The sequence below is a fragment of the Sarcophilus harrisii genome, chromosome 2 (assembly GCF_902635505.1).
Source record: "Sarcophilus harrisii chromosome 2, mSarHar1.11, whole genome shotgun sequence".
Classification (NCBI taxonomy): Eukaryota; Metazoa; Chordata; class Mammalia; order Dasyuromorphia; family Dasyuridae; genus Sarcophilus; species Sarcophilus harrisii.
The window spans coordinates 53,990,635-54,014,783 of record NC_045427.1 but is presented as its reverse complement, the minus strand read 5'-3'; the positions used below and the strand labels follow the sequence as shown (position 1 = coordinate 54,014,783).

Below are 24,149 nucleotides of genomic sequence, written 5' to 3'. Positions count from 1 at the left end.
CCAGTTGCCCAGCCCATATATAGCTCTGTTTGGGAGTGTAGAGAGATGACTTCCTTTATATATTCACTATCTAAGATAAACAGAACCAGGTGCTGGCTTTTTGTTATTGTTGTTCTTGGCAATCAGAAGAATGATCAAATTTCTTTAGTGCTTAGTGGATCTACTTCAGGATTCATTAGTCACTATTTCTGACAAAGTGCCCCCCTTCCTCTTGCTATCTTTAGGGAAAAAGAGGTCAGTGACCACACTTTCTTTAATGATGCTAAAACAGAAAAAAAAAAAAAAATAAATAAAAGTATATTTAATTTTCTGTGTTTAAAGGAGTGCAGAAATATGTGATAAACATAAAAAAAAAAAAGATTTCCATCCAAAATGATTAAGTTTTTTCAAGTTTTGTACTTAAAAAGTAAACTTCAATTATGTGGAAAATTCACTTATGGAGAACATCTTATCTGCAATATAATCTATTTTTTTTTTTTTTTTTTTTTTGCTTTGAACTTGGATGTTTATTTATTGAAGTGGGGGTTTTCACAAGAGTAGAAACTTTCTCCACTTCTCTGTAACTTTTAGTTTGAGAGGTTTGGGGACTTAACCTGCTGTGAGTAGCAAACTTTGAAATAATTCACTACCAGATTCCTGATTCCCCAGGCCATAGTCTCTCAAGATTACAAACAGAAGGGAAAGGACTAAGCATTTATATAATATCTATTCTGTGCCAGAAGGCAGCTAGGTGATGCAGTGGATAGAGCTGCCTCAGATACTTCCTACTATATCATCCAGGGCAAGTCACTTCAACCTGTTTGCCTCAGTTTCCTCATCTGTAAAATAGGCAGGAGAATGAAATAGCAAACCATTCTAGTACCTTTGCCAAGAAAACCTCAAATAAGGTCATAAGGAATCAGACAGGACTAAAAATAAAAAATCACATTCCGGGCATTGTGCTAAACACTTTTGGAAATATCTCATATAATCCTCACAACAATCTAGTGAAGATAGGTGTTATTATTATCCCCATTTTACAAATGAAGAAAATTCATAGAGCACAAAAGATCTCTACGAGACTATCTAGTCTAATACCTTCATTTTATAAATAAACTAAAGCCTAGGAAGATTATACAAAATAAGTATGCTGTAAAAGAACTTAATTTTTATTTAAAGGACAAATTCAAATCTTAGGGGGCCGTCCTACTTACTATCTGTATCATCCTTTTTTTTTTTTTTTACTTCAGTTTCTTTATAGATTTGAGAATTTGAACTACATAGGACCCTTCTATATCTAAAAATCTGAGTTAAGATAAAGTTGGAACTTATAAAAGCTTTGTGATCTTTTCTCAGCCGAAAATGGAATTATTATGACAATCTGGCAAAATCCTTGGTGTCAGGTCTTAGCTTTTTGGGGGGAGACCCAGTTTATCTCTGCCCTAAGCAGGCCATCCCTTCTTTTTCTGGAATCTTACAGGTCTGGAAATTTATACTGCAAGGTTTTCTGCCAATCCCTGGTACCTACTGACTGTGACATCAAAGATGGAAAACCAATCAGCAAAACTCTGCCCTTTCCTAGGAAACCCTTGAGCACTGCTGGGTTTGCTGCTGATTCAGTGGGTTCACAGCTGTGTGTCACCCCAGTGTGAGTATTAGGATACATCAAGGGGGTGTTGTCTACAGCCAAACTCCTAGAAAAAAAATAGTCTTTTACATTTCCGGAATCAGCTTCCCCTTTTTTCACTTCTCAGCTTCTTGCAATCTGACCTCTTCACTACTGCGCAAGCAGAGGACTCTCTAACTCATTCCTTTGATGCTATGTCCAATGGCCTTTTTTCAGTCTTCATTCTCCCTGCTCTGTATGCAGCATTTGACTCTGTTGGCCTTCCCCTGCTTCCAACATGCTTCCTCTTTCCTTCCTTTTTGCGACTTTGCTCTCTCTTGGTTCTGTTCCTATTTAGTTAGCTAGTTGTGCCTTTGTCTCCTCTGCTGAGTGAGATTAACATCATCACCACTCTCCAGTGGTGAGCATCCCCCAAGGCTCTGTCTTGGTCCCTCTTTTCTCCTTAAACTTTTTCTCTTAATGATGAGATCATCATTTCTCAAGGTTTTAAATATTATATCTATTTGGATTTCTCCCAGATCTACATATGTATAGTTATACAAATCTATAGTTCACATTTTTTATCTTTTTAAAAATAATATTTTTTTTCTCTCCAATTACATGTAAAAACTTTTTAATATTTGTGTGTGTGTAGTTTTTTTTTTAAGGTTTTGAGTTTCAAATTTGGTTTTTCCTTCCCCCACTTCCTAAGACAGTAAGCAATCTGATATAGGTTATACATGTGCAATCATATAAAATATTTCCATATTAGTAATTTTGTACAAGGCTTGAATAAAAAGGAGGGACGGAGGGAAAGAATAAAAGAAGGAAGGAAGGAAGAGAGAGAGAGAGAGAGAGGGAGAGAGGGAAGAAGGAAGGAAGGGAGAGAGCTCTGGAGGAGGGAAGGAAGGAACAGAGAGAGAGGGAGAGAGGGAGGAAGGAAGGAAGGAAGAGAGGGAGGAAGGAAGAAAAGGAGAGAGCTCTGGAGGAGGGAAGGAAGGAAGGGAGAGAGGAAGGGAGGGAGGAAGGAAGGGAGGGAGGAGGGAGAGAGGAGGAGAAAAGGAGGGAAGGGGAGGAAAAGGGGGGATGTAAGGAAGAATATGCTTTAGTCTGTATTCAGACAATATTAATTCTTTGGAAGTAGGCTGCAATAGATATAGCCATTTCTTTCATGCTTCTTAACTCTTCATAGCCTGGCCTTCAATATCAACCTTCAACTAAAACTTCCTTCTCCATAGTCACTGATGATCCCTTTATTGCCAGATCTAATAGGCTTTTTTTTTTTTTATTAAAGCTTTTTATTTCTAATATATATACATGGATAATTTTCAACATTCATTCTTACAAAATCTTGTGTTCTAAATTTTTACCTTCCTTTCCCCCATGACGCCAAGTAATCTAATCTATATTAAACATGTGTAATTCTTCTATCCATATTTCCATAAACATCATGTTGCACAAAAAAAAAAAAAAATCAGATCAAAAAGGAAAAGAAAGCAAAATGCAAGCAAACAATAAAAAGAGTGAGAATACTATGTTGTGATCCACATTCAGTTCCCGCAGTCCTCTATCTGGATGTGGATGGCTTTCTCCATCACAAGACCACTGGACGTGGCCTGAAGCACTTTGCTGTTGAAAAGAGCCACATCCGTCAGAATAGATCATCAAATAATCTTGTTGTTGCCTTGTACAATGATCTCCTGGTTCTCATTTCATTTAGCATCAGTTCATATAAGTCTCTCCAGGCCTCTCTGAAATCATTAATGGCCTTTTCTTAATCCTCTTCTTTTTTGACACCTCTTTTGCCCGAGACATTGTCAGTCATGGTGTTCTTGGCAATCTTTTCTCTAGATTTCTGTGACATTACTCTTTCCTGTCTCTCCCTCTCCCGTTACTTCTCTGACTGCTCCTCCTCAGTCTCCTTTGCTGCATCTTCATCCAGGTTAGTCCCTCTAACTATTCGTACACCCAAGACCCAGTCCTGGTCCCTATTCTCTTTTCTTCCCATCCTATATGATCTCAGCAACTCCTATGGATTCAACAATCATTTCTATGCTGATGATTTTCAAATCTAATTATCCAGCCCCCAAATATCTGATCTCCAGTCTTGCATTTCCAGCTGCCTATATCTCAAAACTGGATGTCCCATAGATATCTTAAACTCCACATGTTCAAAGAGGAACTCCCTCTCTCCCTTGCCACAAACCCTTCTCCTCTTCCTAACAAAGCACAAAGGATAGAGTCCAGGTCTAAGGTCAGGAAGACCTGAGTTCAAAATCAGCCTTAGATCTTTATTTACTAGATAGGTAAATCTGGGTAAGTCCCTTAACTCTGTTTGCCTCATTTTTCTCATCTATCAAATAATCTAGAGAAGGAAATGGCAAATCACTCCAGTATCTTTGTCAAGAAAACCCCACATGAATTCATGAAGAGTTGAACACTACTGTTATGACTTGACGAAAACAGATCAGTGACTGGACTCTAGGGTGTAGAGTTGGGAGAGCTGAGTTCAAATCTCACCCCAGGCATATGCTAGCTGTTGTGATCCTGGGCAAATCACTTAACCACTGTTTGCCTCAATTTCTCCATCTGTAAAAAAAAGGATAATGATAGCATCTGGTAACATCTACTTCTGAGGGTTGTTGTGAGAATCAGATGACTTATTGTAAAGAAAGCACTTAGCACAGTGCTATATAAATGTTAGCTACTACTATTATTAATATTTTCCTAAATCATAAGTCTGATCTGTGACTCTTTCCTTCTAGGATCAAATATAAAATGATTGGAATAGTTTTTAAAGCTTTTCATAGATTACAGTCATTTATCACCTACCTTCTCTCACCCCCAAGTACTTTGTTTTTTTAAATCTAATTTATTAATTTTTGATACATATTGCTTTATGCATCATTGTTTGGAGAGAAAAATCAGAGCAAAATGGAAAATCCATGGGAGAGAAAACAAAATTAAAAAGAAGTGAATATAGCATATTGATTTACATTCAATCTCCATAGATCTTTTTCTGTTTGCTGATGGCATTCTCTGTCCAAACCCACAAGTACTTTGTGATCCAGAGAAGTCTTATTTGCTGTTCGTCCCACAAGGCATTCCATTTCCCGATCCTGGGCATTTTTTCTGGTTGTTTCGCATGGTCAGAATGTTCTCCAAGCTTCCTCAGCCTCTTGGTTTCCCTGGCTTTAAGTCCCAGCTAAAGTCTCACCTTCTGCAAGAAATCTATCTCTGTCCTTCAAAACACTATTATCTTCCCTCTGTGATAATCTTTCCGCCTGGCCTTGTGGATTTTCACACAGATTCACCCTGAATATTCACTGAAGCTGGACTCCAACACAATGACTCATTGACCAAATCAACCCACTTGCTAAGTCCCTTCTAAACCATATTCCATTTGTACCTTTGGTCCTTTTGAATAGACCGTCCCCCATACCTGGAACACACCTCTGTCTCTAGATCCCTAGATTTTTTCAAGGTTCTCCTCAAGTTCCAAACTGGACAAGAGACCCGTTTAGGTCCTCCCCAGCCCTCCACCTCTCCCTCAGTTTGATCCCATTGCCTCTGAAACAACTTTGTCAGACAATCAGTCAACAAACTTTTCTTTTTCCTTTTTCCTTCTTTCCTTCCTTCCTTCCTTTTTTTGCTGAGGCAATTGGGGTTAAGTGACTTGCCCAGGGTCACACAGCTAAAAAGTGTTAAGTGTCTGAGACCATGTGTGGAATAGAGAGATAAGGTGAAGAACTTACAGGAATGTATGAATTCTTTTTCTGTATTTTATTTTCATTATTTCTGTGTTTCCCCTATGGCCTGTATAATATGTGCAGGCCCATATTTACTTGAGTCTTGGCCAGCTATAAACCTATTTACTTAACCTGAGCTGATGACATTTATCAGTATTTGATATTTATTGATATTTAGTCTATTAGCTGGATCACTATCTGCTAGATGAAGCCTGAGGGCCTGATTTTTTGTTTCCTAGAAATTAGGAGATTTGGGGGAAACAGAAAACTTCCATTCCAATCTCTCCAAATAGCAACAACTAATTAGATGCCTCCCCCTTCCCTTCTCAATGCTCTCTTACTTGTGATGTAATCTCTTATATAAAAGCTATGTTTCTTCACTACTTCTTTAGCCCTCCTACAGCAAGCTTTCTCTTTCTTATCTCATGATGGGACGGCTCATCCTCCGGAGGTTTAATAAACAACTTTTCTGCTTTCTATTTTGAGTGATCTCTGAGTAATCATTTTTGGTAAGAGTCTTGTACATCCCTCACAACCAGACTTCAGGGCTGGTGCTCTATCTACTACACCACTTCACTGCCCCAACAAACTTTTCTTAGATGCTTCTTGGGTGCCCAGTATTGAGCTAAACACTAGGGAATACAAAGACAGACAAAAAGGGTGTCTTTGGGGAGCTTGTAATCTAATGGGAAGGAGCCAACATGCAAATGACTCTGCTCATAAATAGAGCTAAGCACTAACATTTGTCTATATTTACTTATCTTTGTCTATATTGTGAGCTCTCCACCCCCACCCTCCCATAATGTAATATTCTTTAGGGAAAGCACAGTGCCTGGGATATGAAAAGTGCATGATAAATACTTTTAGGATGAGGTGCATCCAGATGGGGGGCTCCAACTGGGCAGAGGGAGGCAGAAGATGGAATGTTGTGTTCAGGGAGCAGCAACCAGAAATTAAATGACTTGCCCAGCTAGTACATTTCTGAGCCTGGATTTGAACTCAAGTCCTCCTGGCTCCAGACTCTGGTCTCTAGCCACTGCCCAATCTCTTGGTCAGTCATTTCAGTCACATCCAACTCTCCATGATCCCCACTGGGGTTTTCTTAGCAAAGATATCAGAGTAGTTTGTCATTTCCTCCTCCAGGTCATTTGACAGATGATGGAATCAATGGGTTCTACCCATTGCAAAGAAACTGAGGCTGGAGGGAGCAACGTTTTGCCCAAGATTGCACATCTAGAGCTCATGAGTTCTAAGCGTCTTTCCTCTATTCCAGTCGGAGATGAAGAAAATGGATTTCTATATCTGCTGTATCAGAATCAGTTACTTTTCCCTACTCATCTTAATAGAAATGCCTCAGTTCATTGCAGCCGCCTCAGAAACTAATAAGCTTTCTCAGAAGATGGATACTGGCCAGTGATGCACAACTATGACAAAGCAATAGACCTCCATTGGCTGTGTATTTTAATTAACACAATGGAAGGCTTGAGGCACAAACTGAAACACGAAGGAATATGAGCTGGAGGAGGGATATCAGAGCAAATGATACATCTCGATGTCAGTGCCTGAAGAGTAAGAATATTACTGTATTTCAGTTAATGGAGTATATTGCCAGTCATGGGTACAATATTCTTAGCTTCTTCTCTATAGCAGGAGTAGGGGGCTGATGATTCTTCAAGATGCCTCCCTATGTATTATCAGGTAAAACCTTTTAGCTGCATTTACCTGCATCCAGGTAAAACGGGCAGGATACTTTGTCCTTCCTATACAAGGTAGAGCCTGATATGTTGTATTCATTGATTTCCAAGGTATAAATGCTCACTCTGAAAATTTAACAATCGGCTCTCCAGAGCCAGTTGGAGCTGGATCCTGCACAAAAGAATGAAATAATTTAGAGTTATCAGGACCGCAAGGACAATGTGAAGCTAAAGGTGCCTTAGAACAGTGCTGTCAAACTGGGATACAAATGCGATCACTAATCTGTTCATAAGGATACTTGTAGGCAGCATATTGACTTAGAAAATTAAATATTAACATTATCTATGTTCCAGTGTAGTTTTTTCTTTTGTTACATACATGTTATATATGTAATTATATAATAAATATATACAAATATATAATACATATGAATAAATATATATTTTTTAGTCTGGTTCAAGTTTTACTTGGAAGCGTTGCAGGCCCCATGAAGCCCTCAGGCAGCATATTTGAAATTTCTACTTTACACTACAAGTACAAAGAGTTGGTTTTTTGTTTGTTTATTTTTTTTAGGCCAATTCTGTGTTTTTTGGTCTTTTTTATTATTAAAGCTTTTTATTTTCAAAAGATATGCATTTTCAACATTTACCCTTGTAAAACCTTGTGTTCCAATTTTTTTCCTCCTCTCTCCTCCTCTAGACAGCAAACAATCCAGTGTATGTTAAACATGTGTAATTCTTCTATACATATTTCCATAAACATCTTGCTGCACAAGAAAAATCAGATCAAAAAGGAAAAAAAATGAGAAAGAAAACAATACAAGCAAATAACAAGAGAAGTAAAAATGCTATGTTGTGTTCCACACTCAGTCCCCACAGGCCTGTCTCTGAGTGCAGATGGCTCTTTTCATCACAAGACTATTGGAACTGTCTGAATCATCTCATTTAAAAAAAGAAGAGCCATGTCCCTCAGAATTGATCATCATATAATCTTGGTGTTGCCGGTACAAAGTGTTTTTTTTTTTTTTTAAAGGTATATAAGATATATTACAGATATTTCTAATTTAATCCTTACAACAACACTAAGGTAAGTGCAAGAAATATCATCACTGCATCACCATTATCACCATCACCATCACCACTACCACCATCATTATCTTACCAGTGAAGTTGAGTCTTTCCCAAGTTAACATAGGTGATTCATATCAGAAGCACCAGTATCCCAGTTTCTTATGACTTGAGGTCTGCTACTTTTCCCATGTTGCTTTTCTACGGAGCATAAGAACTCAAAGAGACCCGTAGAGATCTTTTTTTTTTTTTTTAAGCCCCCTAGATTACATATAAGGAAACTGAGTAGAAATGATATGGCTAAATATATGATCAATAAGTAGAAGATCCAGGGAGTTTAGAGATTTTTTTTAAAGCCCCTTAGTTTTACATATAAGAAAACTGAGTGAAAATTATATGGCTAAATACATGATTAATAAGTAGAAGATTCAGGGTGTGTAGAGATCTTTTTTTTTTTTAAGCCCCCAAGTTTTACATATAAGGAAACTGAAATGGAAATTATTTGGCTAAATGTATGACCAATTAGTAGAAGATCCAGGGAGTTATCTGCTTTGATTTAGGATGCAAAAGGTACCGAGATGACACAGTGAATAGAATGCCAGGCTTGGAGTCACCCCAGTATTTTTGCCAAGAAAAACCCCAATGGGGTCACAAAGAGCACGATGCAACTAGACCAATAAGGTGCCATGAAGTATGGAGTTTGTGGTTCTTTCCTAAGGCATCATCTTCAGAGAACTTTCAGAGAAGATACTTAGTTAGCAGTGGTTCTCAAAATATGGTCTAGGGAATCCTGGGAATCTCTGAAACCCTTTTAGAGAGTCTACAAATTCAAAAATAGTTTTTATTTCCATTATGGTAAATGTTTATAAATATAACCCAGATAAACAAAAACGCTTTGGGGAGATCCTCAATAATTTTTAATAGGATAAAGATACTGAAAACAAAAGTTTGAGAACCACTGGTTGAGAGTCTTGGGATTCTCCCACTTGTAAGAAAGACATTGGAACATCTTGACTGCCATTAAATTTGCTATTTGCCCACAAGATGGCAGTAATACACTTAAAATACAACAACTGGGGAGTGGCGCGAATGTGTTAGAGCATTTCTGGTTCTTTGCTGTCCCTGACTTCAGGGCTGGCTCAAGCAGGTGACTTCACTTCAGTTTGGCAACCTGTCCAGAGGCCGTGGGGAAGGAGGGAGGCTGAATGCTGTAATGGAAAGAGTTTGGAGCGGAAGGTGCCCAGATTTTAGAGTGAACCAGACTCACACACCAATTGGCAATGTGGTCATGGGCAAGTATGGCACTTAAATCTCAGTTTCCTTATTTGTAAAATGTCATGCAATAGGCGCTAAATACAATCTTGTGGACCGATTGCTTTTCTCGTTATTTCTCTCACTGAGCTGTTGTAATTTGAAAAGTGCTGGGGAAATACGAGACCAGTAATTCATCTGAAACAATTTCTAGCCAGGGTGGCTCATGATACTGAGTTTAAGTGATTTGGTCACCTGGCCAATGGGTATCAGAGGCAGGACTTGCTCATTTTCCTGATACCCAAACTGACCAGCATAAAGTCACTGTTCTCACCACAAGGCCTGGTCATCCCCAATTGACAGATAGAAAACTAAGGGTTCTCACCCCACAATTAAACACATCGGAAGCAGGATTCAAACTAGGTCTCTTGATTCCAAATCCAGCATTCTTTCTGCTGATCCATAGAGCTAGATGCAATGGTAGAGGGGATTTTATTTTCATTACATTTGGAGAAAACTGTGAAATGAAGTAAATTGCCATTGATCTCACAGCTAATTAATGACAGAGCCTAAGATTTGAATACAGACCTTCTACAGCTGAGTCACACTCCACATGTGCTTTGTTTTTAATATTTATTTTATCTGTGAATTATTTCCCCAACTCTTTCAAGTCCCATTGGCTCTCCAAGTTCCCTGTAGCATCTCAGAGTCTAGCCTATTTGTATTTAGGGAACAATATCCTGAGCTTGGAAAGGCCTGAGGAGTGGGGGAAGACTTGGGAAAGCTTTGGTTCAGCAGGATAAGAAGCTCTCAGAAGCTGGTGCTCAAAATAACCTAAGTCTTGCATCCATCCAATCATGCTTGTACTTAACCCCACCCTTTCCATCACAGGGCAGCAAGGATGGAACAGATCCTCCCACCACCTCTGCCCACCCACTAGGACTGAACTTTTGGGCCTTCTTTTTCTTCCCAAGCTCTTCAGGCAGGATCCTTTCCACTAAAGCTCTTCTCCCATATAGGTTTTTGTTGTTGTTGTTGTTGTTGATATATAATTATTTCAATATAATTGGTTTAATTTGTAATCCTGTGTACTTTGTTGTATTTAAATTTAAAAACATGATTTAAGTGGGATCCATCGGCTTTCCCAGACTAAGGAAAGGTTAAGGGCTCCTGCTGAATCTTAAGCTAACCTTTGAAGAAATTACAACTACTTTATTCTGATGCCTGCTTACACATTCACTTGAATTTTAATGCCTTCATTAAATTGTACGTACAGTAGAAAGAGCTCCCCACTGCTTTAGAATTCCAAATCCCGAATCTGTCAGGAGAAAGATAACTATGTGACTTGGGGTTAAGTAAATTCACTTCTGGATCTCAGATTTCTGAGCTGTAAAATGAATGAATTGGATTGGATGAATCCTGCCTATTCCTTGACTCTTAAGACTTCTAAGTAAAGTCAAACTGGTCCAGTATGGACTCTTTAGTCCAGACCTGGCGTCCATGGAACCCCACCCTTGTTCCAGCCCACCCTAGCCAGTTCCCACAACTAACTTGCATTGCCTCCTCACTTGTTTTCAGAGTCCTTCTCTTCAGTCCACCCTGAGCTTCAAGGGACATCTCTTCTGGGAAGCGCATCTTAATCCTCTCTTGACCTCCAGCTGAAGTCACTCTCTTCCTCCTCAAACATCCCTATAACACTTTTCCTGGATCACTCCCCGTTAAATAACAAAAACAAGCAAAAATAAACAGACCAAGTAAAAATTATATTAGTCAAGAAATTTTACTTATTTTTAAACCAAGGGAAACAGAGTCAAATTGTTCCAATTATTCATGCCTCAGCTCTACAGTTTTATAAATATTAAGAAGTACAAAATGAAGCAATAAGGGGGAAATGTTAAGGATGCCAAATATTTCACTATTCCTATGTTTTCATTCTAATTTTGTGATTTCTATATTTTGCATTTTATTTATTTTTATTAAAGCTTTTTAATTTTTAAAATATATGCATGGAAAAATTTTCAACATCAACTCTTGCTGTTAGTTATTATTTTACTATACTAGCTATTACTATTACTAATACTAGCTATTAATTATTACAATATATTAGGTGCAAAGCACTGGGGATACAAAGATGAACAAAGTCTTTCCCAAAGAACTTAGTTTACTGGAATATATAGGAATATACATAAATATGTTTGAGGAGGGAAAGTAGAAAGGGAAATTAGAAGGCATCTCAATGAATCATTGAGTCCATCTTCCCTCAGTTCGTGGTTGAGAAAAATGAGACCAAGAATGGGGAAATGACTTGTCCAAGAGCTTCATGGTAGTCAAAATATGAGAAGTACTTTGTACCGAGTTTCGCCAAGTTAACACATAACTACTGAAAACAGAGCCACTAGAATATTAATTATTGTATAAGAAATGACGCACAGGCTGATTTCAGAAAAACCTGGGAAGACTTATATGAACTGATGCTAAGTGAAGTGAGCAGAATCAAGAGAACAGCGTACAAAGCAGCAACAAGATTATGTGATGATCAACTGTGATAGACTTGGCTCTTTTTAATAGTGAAGTGATTCAAGGCAATTCCAAAGAGAGTATTATGGAGACTGAATGTAGTATGTTGCTTGTTTTTTCCCCTTTCTTGTGTTTTTTCCCCTTTTGATTTTTTTTTTTTTTTTGGCACAGCATTACGAATATGGAAATATGTTTAGAAGAATTGCACTTGTTTAACCTATATCAGATTGCTTGCTGTCTTAGGAAGGGGGAAGGGGAGAAGAGAGGGAAAAAAATCTGAAACACAAGGTTTTGCAAAGGTAAATGTTGAAAACTATCCTTGTATGTATTTTGAAAAATAAATTATTGAAATAAAAATTATATAAAAAAGAGAAGAAAAAGAAAACAGAATTTTCCTAGGATTGCTATGGTGCAAATGAGTCTTGCCTAGAAATTCTCATGCATTAATGAGGGACTCAATCCACCAGCATTTATTAAACACCTACAACATGCCAGGTACTGCACAAAGCACTTGGTGGATAGATGTGAGGAGGGCCCTTGCAAACAGTTTTTTTGTGTCTGTGTTTGATTCTTAGAACATGCAGGTTTCCTTGAAATAGAGGTGGAGTGTTATGACCCCATTGACTTCAGAGTTCTTTGAGCTTAGGTTTTGCAAAAGGAACCGCCGCAGGTTCAGCCCACTATTTCCTGGCAGGCCTGGGCTCAAGGTTTTTGATTTCTATGGGGACAAAAGCCATTTTGACCATAAATGGCATCAGGAGCAGCGGCCCCTCCCACCTTCTGAAGGCTGCTGGGGTTCTGCATTTAACAAGCCCTGTGGTTTGCTTTTGAGCTGTCCCACCAGCTATTATTTAGCTGGTTGCTTACTTACCTGCCCAGCTAGCTTGTCAAGGCATTGCCATATATGGTTTTTTCAAAAGCCGACAGGCTGGAAGGAGATTACGAGGTCACATGTAAGTCAGAGAGGAAGTTTGTGGTTTTGCAATAGACATTGCATTTGTCTCTGCAGAAATCCAGGGCTCAGCTGCCTTTCCACCAGAGGCCATGGCACAGTGTGGGTCCTGGTTGCAAAGGGAAAACTAGCAGAGCTTTCAGACAAAGCCCCCCAGCAGCTCCTATCTCAGTCCCAGTGCAGCGTGAGGCATTGGAAAAGGTGCTGTATTTACCTCCATGGTGTTAACAAAATTCAGGGTCATCTTGGTTCCAAGATGCATTTTTGGAACAGGACATTAGTGAAGGATCTGCATGGGAAGAGGGACTCTAAGGTAGGAAACTTTCAGGTGAGGAAATTTCCTCTACCCTCATCAGAGAGCCCCATTTCTCTGCAAATTGTCTTAGGTAACTGTCAAAATTCCAAGCTAAATGATTTTCCCAGGCTCATACAACCAGGATTGGCTCAGGTAGAGCATGGCTACTCTATTGCCTAAATTCCAAGTTACATGATTTTCCCTGGGTCATACAACCAGGATTGGCTCAGGTAGAGTATGGCTCCTCTCTCTCCTTCCCCTTTCAGGTGAGAAGCTTGCCTTATAATTCACTGAAAAATTTGAGGTCATTTTCTGAAAATTTCCTCTTCTCCTTCATTTCCTATCACCAGATGTCTTTTATCACATCCTCTCCCTTCACTCTATCTCACATGAACAGGAGATCCTTCTTCTCGCTGAGCCCTGTACTGGTACAGGTGACCCCATTCTACCATCTTTCTTCAATGGATATCCCCACTATCATCCCTGCTCTCACTAATCTTCCATCTCTCCCTGTCTCTCGCTTCCTTATTGCCTATAAACACACCCCTGTGTTCTCCATTCTCAGATCCTCCTGACTTCAGGGCCAGTGTTTTATCCACTGCATCATCTAGCTGCCCCTTCTCCATTGTCAAAAAACCATTCCTTGATCTTTCCATCCCTTCCAAGTATCATCCTAAATCTCTTCTGCCCATTTGGGGCTAACCTTAACGAGATGGTCTACAAAAGGTGCCCCCACTTTTTTGGAAGGGGAGACAATTGGAGCTATACAGCTAAGAAATGTTAAATGTCTGAGACTGGATTTGAGTTCAGGTCCTCCTGATTTCAGAGTTAGTGTTCTATCCATTGTGCTCCCCACTTTGTCCTCTCATATTCTTAATTCTGTACAATTAGTCTTCTGACCTCATCATTCCACCAAAACGGCTCTCTAAATTTACTAATGATCTCTTAATTGGCAAATCTAATAGTCGTTTTTTCCAGTCCTCATCCTTTTTTGACCTTTAAGTCTTTGATCCTGTTGATCATCCTTTTCTTCTTTGGAAAGACTTTTTTCTTTCTAGATTTTCACATCACTGCTCTTTCCTGTTCTCCTTCCATCTCTTTGAACTCCTCTTCTCTGTCTTCTTTGCTAGAGCTTTATCCACATCACATCTGTTAAAAGTGAGGTTCCAACCAAGCTCTGCCTCGGACCTTTTTTTCTTCTCTCTCCATACTATTTCACTTGGTAAGCTCATCAGCTCCTTTGGATTCAATTATAATTTCTATGCTGATCATTCTCAGATCTACTTATCTAACTCTAACCTCTCTCCCAAACTCCATTTTCATATCTCCAATTGCCCATTGAGATATCTCAATCTGGATGTTCTGTAAACCTCTTAAACTTAATACATCCAAAATTAAACTTGTTCAGTTGTGCCTGACTCTGTGATCTTATTTGGAGTTTGTGGTTTGCCATTTCCTTCTCCAGCTCATTTACAGTTGAAAAAACTTAAGACATAAAGGGTGACGTGATTTGTCCAAGGTCATACAGTTAATAAGTATCTGAGATTGGATTTGATCCCACAAAAATAAGGGTTCCTGACTGCAGACCTAGAATTCTATCTACTGCACCATCTAGCCACCAAAAACGAAACTCATCTTTCCTCCAAATTTTCTCTCTTCCTAATTTTCCTATTACTGTCTAGATTAGGGTCTCAATCACTGAACTCTACCTCAGTTTCCCCATCTCTAAAATGAGCTGGAGAAGGAAATGGCAAACCACTCCATATCTTTGCCAAGAAAATTCCAAATGGGGATCACAAGGATTCAGATACCACTAAACAATAATATCACCTTAGCATTATTGTACTTTCAGTCTACTAAAATCCTTAGGTCATTTTCAGATAAATTTCTTGTCAGGCAGCGAAATTGATTTTTAAATTCCAAACATCAGCCTTTTCATATGATACTGCTGGGTTTCACCTTCTGAGATTCAGCCCGATGTTCTATCCTGTCAAGACTTTTTTGGATGCTGAGTCTGTCGTCCAACCTGTTAGCTGATCCTCCCAGATTTGTGTCATCTGCTGATTGGATGAACGTGATATTGGCTGAAACAGAAGCCAGAGGTTTTCAAGGCATCCCATTGGAGGTCTCCTTCAAAATTCATCTCAATGACCAAAGCTTGGGCTTGAGTCATCTGCAAGCTTTGATTCTACTTATATTAAACCACATTTCAATTCTACATCTTTTCTGCACAAGAAACAGGAAAGATTTTGTCAAACGTTTTTCTGAAACAAAAATGAACAATATCTCTAGTCACCCCCGATCTATTGGTCAAGTAAACCTATCAGAAAAGAAAATGGGATTAGCCTGGAATCACTTGTTCTTTCTGAAACCAGGCTGAGTCTGTGATTGATGTTGTTCATTTGTTCTGTTTAACTCTTTATGATCTCATTTAGACATTTCTAGGCAAAGATACTGAAGTGATCTGCCATTTACTTTTCCAGATAAGGAAACTAAGGCAAACAGGATAAAGTGACTTGCTGAGGGTCATATAGCCAGAAAGAATCTGAGGTTGGATTTGAACTAGGTCTTCCTGACTATGGGTTCAGTGCACCCCCTAATCATCCCATCCCCTCTCACTCCCACATTTCGTCCAGCTGCCCCTTTGTGTTCATCACTTCCTTTAAATATTTATTAACAATTTTTTAAAACAGTGAATCCTAGAATTTTGCCAGTAATGAAAATGAAACCACTGGCTTATAATTTGCAGCTTCCACATCTTTCATTTCCAAATTTGCCCTTCTCTGGTCACATGGCACCTTTCTAATCTCCATGATCTTCCAGAAATCTGTGATAATAGCTTAGCAATCACGCTGGCCCTTTCTTTCAGTACCAGAGGATATAGTTCATAAGTTGTGCTGACTTGAAGTGGCAGAGGCAGCTATGTGCTTTCTTGGTCATTTTTCTCCTTTCCAGGACAAAGTCCCTTGACTTAGAAAATAGTAGTAAAATAGTAAAATTAAGAGTTGAGCATATGGATAGAGTTTTGGGTCCAGAGTCAGGAAGAATTCATTTTCCTGAGTTCAAATCTGACCTCAGACATGTACTAGCTGTGTGATTTTGGGCAAGTCACTTTATTCCATTTGCCTCAGTTTCCTCATCTGTCAAATAAACTGGAAAATGAAATGGCAAACAATTCCAGTATCTTTGCCTAGAAAACCCCAAATGGGATCACAAGGAGTTAGACAGGACTGCAATGACTGACCAATAGCAATTTTCTCTCATTCCCCATCATCACTCACTCTGGGCACCAAATCTATCCAGGGTGTGCTGATAAAGGTTAACAACTGATTTTCAGAGGTGGGGGGAAGATACCCATGACACACTTTTAAGTTTAATATGCATTATTAACATTTTCTTTATGGACCATTAAAAACAATAATGGTTTGATTTGTAGCTTTTACTTATTTTTGAAATGAAAAATTTATGGAACTGAATGTTTGAACTGAAAATTTAACAATCTGCTGTGAGTTGGGTTAAGTTGGCTCTAGAATAACCTGATCCTGCCCTGCTTTGGTCTTCACCTTTTAACCATTGTAGCTTTAAAAAATACCAGCCAAATTCTTTTTTTTGTTGTCTTGAACTTTTTCAACCTCAGAACTTTAGTGTTCTTTACACACTCCTTAAAGGACTTTGTCACACTTTTAAATTCATGCTATTGTATTTCCTTTTTACACATACATACACACGTACACACAAACATACACGTAGGGATATGCATGTATACATATATACATACATATATTAAATATATATGTATGTGTATATATATATATATATGTATATATAAAACTAAATTAGTTGCTGAGTGCCCTGTCTGGTTTCATTAGAAACTAGGATCTCTATGAATGAAAAAGAACTTCAATACAAAATTCCCTTTTTCTTCTCATTTAATTATGTCTTTCTGTGTCTGCAGAATTTCATCTTTCAGTACTTCCTCTCTTTCTCCTGGGTTGACTTTTCCTGTAGAATTTAAAGCCATTAGATCCTATCTGTCTTTTCTTCAGAGTTGTTGAAATCTGTCATTTCAAAATTTAGTATGTGCATCAGATTATACCTTTCTGTCCTCTCATTCTCTAGCACAGATTCTAAAATGGTGTGATAACCACTCCAACAATATTTCCATAATTCCCATCCCACAACCAGTTATTTGTTGTTGGTAAGAAACAACTCCAGAAGAATGGTTCTTCTCCAATCTATGGTTCTTCTTTTGAATGGTCAAATTATAGGTCAAAAAACAATTAAAGTCTTTGCTTTGATGAGAGATGAATTTTGCAGATCTGTGGATAATTGAAATCTATAACAATTGTTATATCACACTACCATGCTATTTCCCAAATTACTCATCTATTTCTTCTTTTTGTCCAGGTTCCCGATAGTATACTCTGATAACAATATTGTTGCTATTTCTGCCTACTTTGCTCTTTATCCAAATGTTCTCCACAATGTTGTTCTGCCATCTGGTTCTTGTATTTCATTGTAGGAATTGTTCCTTTTAAATACAGTCTTCTGTTTGGCATTTAAAGCTCATCACAACTTGGCCCCTTCCTACTTTTCCAATCTTCTAACTCTTTTCTCCTTCCATATCATGTATGTGACCACGGTCTCCTTGCTTTCCTTCACATCTGACAATCCATCTTCCCCTTTCTGTGGCTATTGCCCATGTCTGGAATGTTCTCACTCCTCATTTTTGCCCCCTGGCTCAATCTCACCTTCTTCTGGGGGCCTTTCCTAGCTTCTACCTGACTGCCCCATATATCTGCTAGTTCCTTCCCTCTGAGACTGCTCTCTATTTGCATTGTGTGTTTATATAGCATGCCCATAATTGTTTGCATGTTATCTCCCCCATTGGACTCTGATCTCTTTGGGAGCAGCCACCATGTTTTTGTCTTTTTTTAAATCCCAACCAGTACTTGGCCCAGGGCCTGGTACCTAGTAAGCCACTAATAAACACCTATTGGGTGCAACTTGGTAGAGCACTCCCGGGAATCAGGAAGATACATCTTTCTGAGTTCAAATCTGACTTCAGACCCTTAGTAGTGTGACCCTGGGCAAGTTATATCACCTTTTTATCTCAGTGTCATCATCTAAAATATGAGCCGGAGAAGGAAAGGGCAAACCATCCCAGTATCCTGCCAAGAAAACCTTAAATGGGGACATGACTGAAAACAAATGACTCTTTCAATCCCTGCTTATCTAACTCATTTGAATAAAATATTCTTTTACATAAACATATTCCAGTAGCTGAATTTGCCAAAGAATGATATCTTTGAAATCATATTTTCCTTTGTTTTACGGCCTAGTCTACTTTTCTTTTTGAATTTGCTTATAGACATCTGAAAAATTGGGGATTATTGCTTCCTAATCTCTTAGATTTTTTTGTTTGCTATGAATTTCATTCTCCATAGCTATTCTTTATTCTCTACTATAGCTAAAATCTCTGATGTCTAGTTTGGAAGTCAGAGATAGGTAGTTTTCTCCTTCCCATTTCCTTCTGTCTCCAAATAAAGGGATTCCTACCAGCCCTTGTTAGTTGTATCTGCCATTCCTACAGAAACCATGATCCCAAAATCCAAATCTCATTCTCAGACACTCTCTTTTTTTTTTTTTTTTTTAAATTTAATAGCCTTTTATTTACAGGATATATACATGGGTAACTTTACAGCATTAACAATTGCCAAACCTCTTGTTCCAATTTTTCACCTCTTACCCCCACCCTCCCTAAATGGCAGGATGACCAGTAGATGTTAAATATATTAAAATATAACTTAGATACATAATAAGTATACATGACCAAAACATTATTTTGCTGTACAAAAAGAATCAGACTCTGAATTATTGTACAATTAGCTTGTGAAGGAAATCAAAAATGCAGGTGTGCATAAATATAGGGATTGGGAATTCAATGTAATGGTTTTTAGTCATCTCCCAGAGTTCTTTTTCTCTCAGACACTCTCTACTCACCTATTATTCATTTCTTAAATGGCTCTTCCTCTTTTGAGACTGTGACCTTTGGTAACATTGCCTTTAGCCTTTAGTTTCTTGCCTAAGATTTAGTCATTTTTAGCCATGTTTTCTAAAGGTCTTCTGGGCAAACCATTTGTGCACTTCTAAGTCACCAGAAGTAGATAACGGTTGTTTGACTTGATAAGACCAAAGGAATTCTTTGTAGTGAATAGTGTTTTAGAATAAAGGTATTAAACCCTTGGCTTAGCAACACAAACTCCCTAAAAATATAATTGGGAAATATTTAATGAAATAAATAAAAATACAATAGAACACAGATAATGTTAATATGTGACTCTCTTAGTCAATACACAGTATCAGGGAACTCGGTGAACAGCTCAGTGGCCCCATTTGAATTGGGATGGGGCATTGCTGGTGCAGCTGATCTTCCTATTGTGATTAGTTTCACCATAAGACACTTCTGCAAAGTTAGCAATAATCATTACTTATTTTTTACTTCTTTAATCCTCATTGTAGAATCTCTCATCTAATAGTATCTATGGACATATATGAGAACAAGCAACTGTTCTCATACAATTCAGTCTCTTTCTCTTTGGAAAGAGCCTAATTTATTTCTTACTTAGCTGAATGGATTAAGTGATCCTTTCTTTTTCCCTTCCTCCTCTTTGTTCCATTCTTTCACTCTGACACAGACTAGAAATCTCTTTTCCCCATGTTTCTTCTTCCATTAAAAAAAAAAAAATAATGCTCTCTGATTACATGGAGGGCAGAGCATCCCTGCCACTGAGTTGCACGTGTTGCAGTCTGCCAGCCAAGCAAAGAAGGGGGTGGAGCTCTTTATGATTTTTTGTACCCACATGACCCAGAAAAATCATTCCAATAGCCTGAATCTTTAGTTTTTTCAGTCAATTAAATCAATATCTTTTTTTTATGGTTTATATATTTTTATTTATTTTCTTAAACATTTCTCAGTTACATTTTAATAAATTCAGGTGGTACACTGGAGAGGTGGGGCCTCTGTGTTAAATAATAGTAGATGTTACAGGGATATCACCCCAATTTTTTGAGAGTTTGCAATCTGTGTCAGTGGAGAGAAACTTCATACCAATAAAATCCTATTTTTGGGAGTATTAAAGAATTAATTATGGATGATGAATCCCGGCTGATAAGATCATACAGGTAAAAAAAATAATAATAATAATAAATTAAGTCAATATCTTTTAAGAGAAAAAAAAAACTAGCCTCACCCACATGGTGAGGGATTGATATTTCTCCTACTCCATTCTTCTTCTTCTCCCACCACCTCATCTTCTTTCTTTTCATCCTTGTAACTTTGCATTCTTCTTACCTCATTTGTCCCCCACTTTAAACTTTAGAGCCCTCTTACTAATACTTGAGCTCTTTCAAGTCCTTTAATTGTCCTTTCCCCATATTAAGTTTCTTTCCTTATTCATAATTTCAGAATGCTCCAAATCCCCTTCACAGTTCCATTTCCTCCTTTACTTTTATCTTCAGCTCAGTGCCTCTCCTGCTGCTTTTTCACACATCTTTCTCCCACCAAGCCAGAAGCTGGAACTCTCTGTTCCAACTCTCACTTTTTCTACCTTTTAAGAGATTGGAATCTCCTGATCATAGATTTGGTTGGAGGGGACTTTATTGACAATTTCATGCAAGCCCTTCATTTTGAAGAAGGGGAAATTGAGACCTAGAGAAGGTAAATGAATGGGTACCACTGGTAAATATGTATGACAAAGGAGCAAGGATTTGGATCCAGTCAGTGTTTTTTCCCCCATACTATAATGCTACAACATCCCAAATCAGTGCACTGGAAGACAATGGAGTTGAGTTTGAGTTCTAGTAATTTGCTTTGTGATCTTAAGCTTTGGAACCCTACTTGACCTCTGTAAAATGAGAAGACCAAATACAAGATGATGCTAGCAGCATGTCTACTCCATTCTTTTCTTTTCTGTATTTTTTTCTTGAGTCACTGAAAGGTTAACTGATTAGGCTCTTTGACACCCGACAACAGACCAAATAATGCTAAGCATTTACAATTTTGGAGCATCCCATCTAGTAATCCTAAAGTTAAATAAAAAGTGAAGAAATTGAGCAAAACATAAAGCAGGAGAATTGAATACCTTCCTGCTGAGGTTCTTACCTCGGGGATTTTAGAATTTGATCTTCCCAGTTGCTTAATGAATTAAATGATTCGATCTTTAAGAGTAAGTTCTGAGGGACTGACCAAGGAAATGACTTTGGTAAATATAAAACACACTACCACTACCTTCCATTTTGGTGCGATGGGCCTTTCTGCAGGAGCTGATGGTCTTGACTTAAGTTTTGTCTGAATAACAGGCCAATGGAATTCAGTCTCTTCAATTACTCTGACCTGATTTCTCAGGTTTATCTCATTTAGTGAGACTGAGTGGTTTCCATTTTTGTTAGCTAGGTCAAATGGAGTGGGTACTTCCAAACAGTAGTCTAATGAAATCATCCTCCAGACATTCAGATGGCTAATTAGTGTTCAAAGAAATCTATGATCTCATGAACTACCCTTAGGCCATGTGAACATGATGTTGACTACTGAAGAATATCTTTAGCACAGCCAAGCCTAGAGATCATCTAATTTGATTCCCTTATTTTAAAGAGAAGGAATCTAACAAAGCACCTGGCACATAGTAGGCATTTCACAAATATTTATTCTTTTTTCCTTTTCTTCTCCCATCCAGGAGCAGTGTCAATGTAAGGTTTCAAATTCAGTTCTTCTGACTCCAAATATCAATGTAGTTACTATAATTATGTTTAAATGGCTTAATAGTATTGACCAAACCAAAACAGAGAACATGTTAATTCAAAGCAAAGTCATTTAATGAAACATTTAAAAGGTAAATAATATGGAAGAATCTTACCCCATGTATGCAGAGTCATACTCCCTAAGAGATTCCCACATCACAGATGGAGGAAGGAACACTTGTAGCTCAGACTACTCAAGATGTCACATTGTACTTTGACAAGAACATTTATCTGTCTGCTTCTAATATTGCTTACTACTTTTCCTATAAAGCTGACTGATGTTCCCTTGCTAAATTGTTTTCTCTACTGAGCTGTGAGTCCTGATGTCAACTACTTGCTTTCTATTGCTTTTTCTCTAAACTGCAGCTACCTGGTACCTTCACTCAATTTCAACCACTGTGTACCACTTCTAGGCACCTAGGCAATTTTTAATCCACAAGAAGTATTTATAACTTTTTTGTAAAACAGCTCATACACAGTTTAATATGCATAATAGTAAAAAATAATATATAATATAAATATAAGAAATAAGAAAATAGACATTTCTATTTTAGCTCTTTTGTGACATACCCACAAATGATTTCGGCTAACATAATAAATTCAGTATCCTTTAATAAAGGACAAAAGACATAGGTAGTACCATAGAGCATTGGGCCTGGAGTCAGGAGGACTCATCTTTCTGAATTCAAATCTGGTCTCTGACACTTGCCATCTGTATGATCCTGGGCAAGTCGCTTAATCCTGTTTGCCTCAGTTTCCTCATCTGTCAAATGGACTGGAGAAGGAAATGGCAAACCACTCAGTGCCTTTGCCAAGAGAACCCCAAATGGGGTCATAAGAGTCTGAAATGACTTAACAACATAACAAAGAGTCTCTTAGTTGAAATCCCTTTGGCTAATCCCTTTCAGCAGGGATTAGTGGGTTTCCAGGCCCAGCTGATATTTGGATTGGGGTTAATAAATTCCTTTCAGCTCCCATACATCCTTGACCCCTAGAACTTTACCTATTTAGATTCCCATGGAGCTTCATTTAGCACCACAGGAGGAGTAGGATATAACTGCCGACCTTTGCTCAACATACTTACAATTATACTCTCTCCTCCCACTACCTTTATTTGTAGAAAATCAAATGCAAAGTGGCTTGGGGGAGAGAACTGGATTTGGAGGAAGAGGATCTGGATTCAAATCCTAATTATGTTTCTCGTTACTTGACTTACTTTAATCAGTCCTTTCCCTTCTTCCCTTTCTGTTTCTTCATCTGGAAAATTAGGGAGAAGATGTGGACAAGAAGTTCTTCAGGACCTCACCTGTATCTGAATTCTGTGTACCTGTTTGACTTTTGGACTTAATGGCCTAATTGTTTGACTAAGTTACCCAAGTCAATGTAGATAAAATGGTCACATGGGTTGTCTGATTAGGCTTTATCCCAGCCACACTGTATAAAGGACTTACCAGAGAGACCTTCCATTCTGTCTCCAATAAAGCCAGTTCTTCAGTCTTCTTATTTGCCATTTTCTCTTGTATTCAGATAATGTAGTAAGAGAGTTAGTGCCTTTTGGTTTGCTCCCAGAAACTACTATTGTCAAGTCCTGTTTTCCTCTCCCGTCCTGCTACCTCCTCCAGTGCCTCAGTTAATTCCACTTTGCTCCTAATACTAACCCATTTTCTCAGGGAGGTGGTTATAAGATCCACCCATTCAGTAGACAAGGAAACTAAAGTTTTGATAAATGAAGTGACTTGGTTATTGAAGTGAATAAAACTATTAAGTGACACAGCCAGGATGCAGAACCACATGTCTTGGAGCTGAGTCCAAAGTTCTTTCCCTAAGACCAAACTGAACCCAGTATGTGAACAAGGAATGCATGAAATAAATGACTGAGTGTCCTACGGCCATACCAAAGTCTTATGGTTGGCTGTTGGGCCACTCTATCTAACATTTCTCTATATTCTTAGGAGATTTCAGGCAGAATTGGGCTTATGTCAAGGCAGAATGGATGGTTGTCCACGTGGTGTGATTTCAAAGAATGGTGAAAACAGCAAATAAGGGGAAAACTGGCTTTATTGGAGGCAGAATGGAAGGTCTCCCTGGCAAGTCTTTATACATGTGGCTGGGATAAAGCTGAGCCTAATCAGGCAACTTATATGACAATCAGAACTTCTGGTCTCCCCTTCCCATTTCTGATGCTCAAGTGACTTGTTCAAAATCAAACATCAGGTAAATGGAAGTTGTAAAACCTGAA

General features: G+C 38.2%; 1 long non-coding RNA gene across 1 annotated transcript in view; it reads left to right on the top strand.

The window, feature by feature from the left end:
* The window catches only part of LOC116421321, a 34,311-nt gene extending 10,898 nt beyond the window's left edge, over positions 1-23,413 (top strand). Inside the window, exons 2-3 of the long non-coding RNA XR_004231643.1 lie at positions 6,478-6,903; positions 23,180-23,413. This is a non-coding gene — a long non-coding RNA (uncharacterized LOC116421321). The remainder of the gene's footprint in view (positions 1-6,477; positions 6,904-23,179) is intronic.
* Positions 23,414-24,149: the final 736 nt, after the last annotated feature.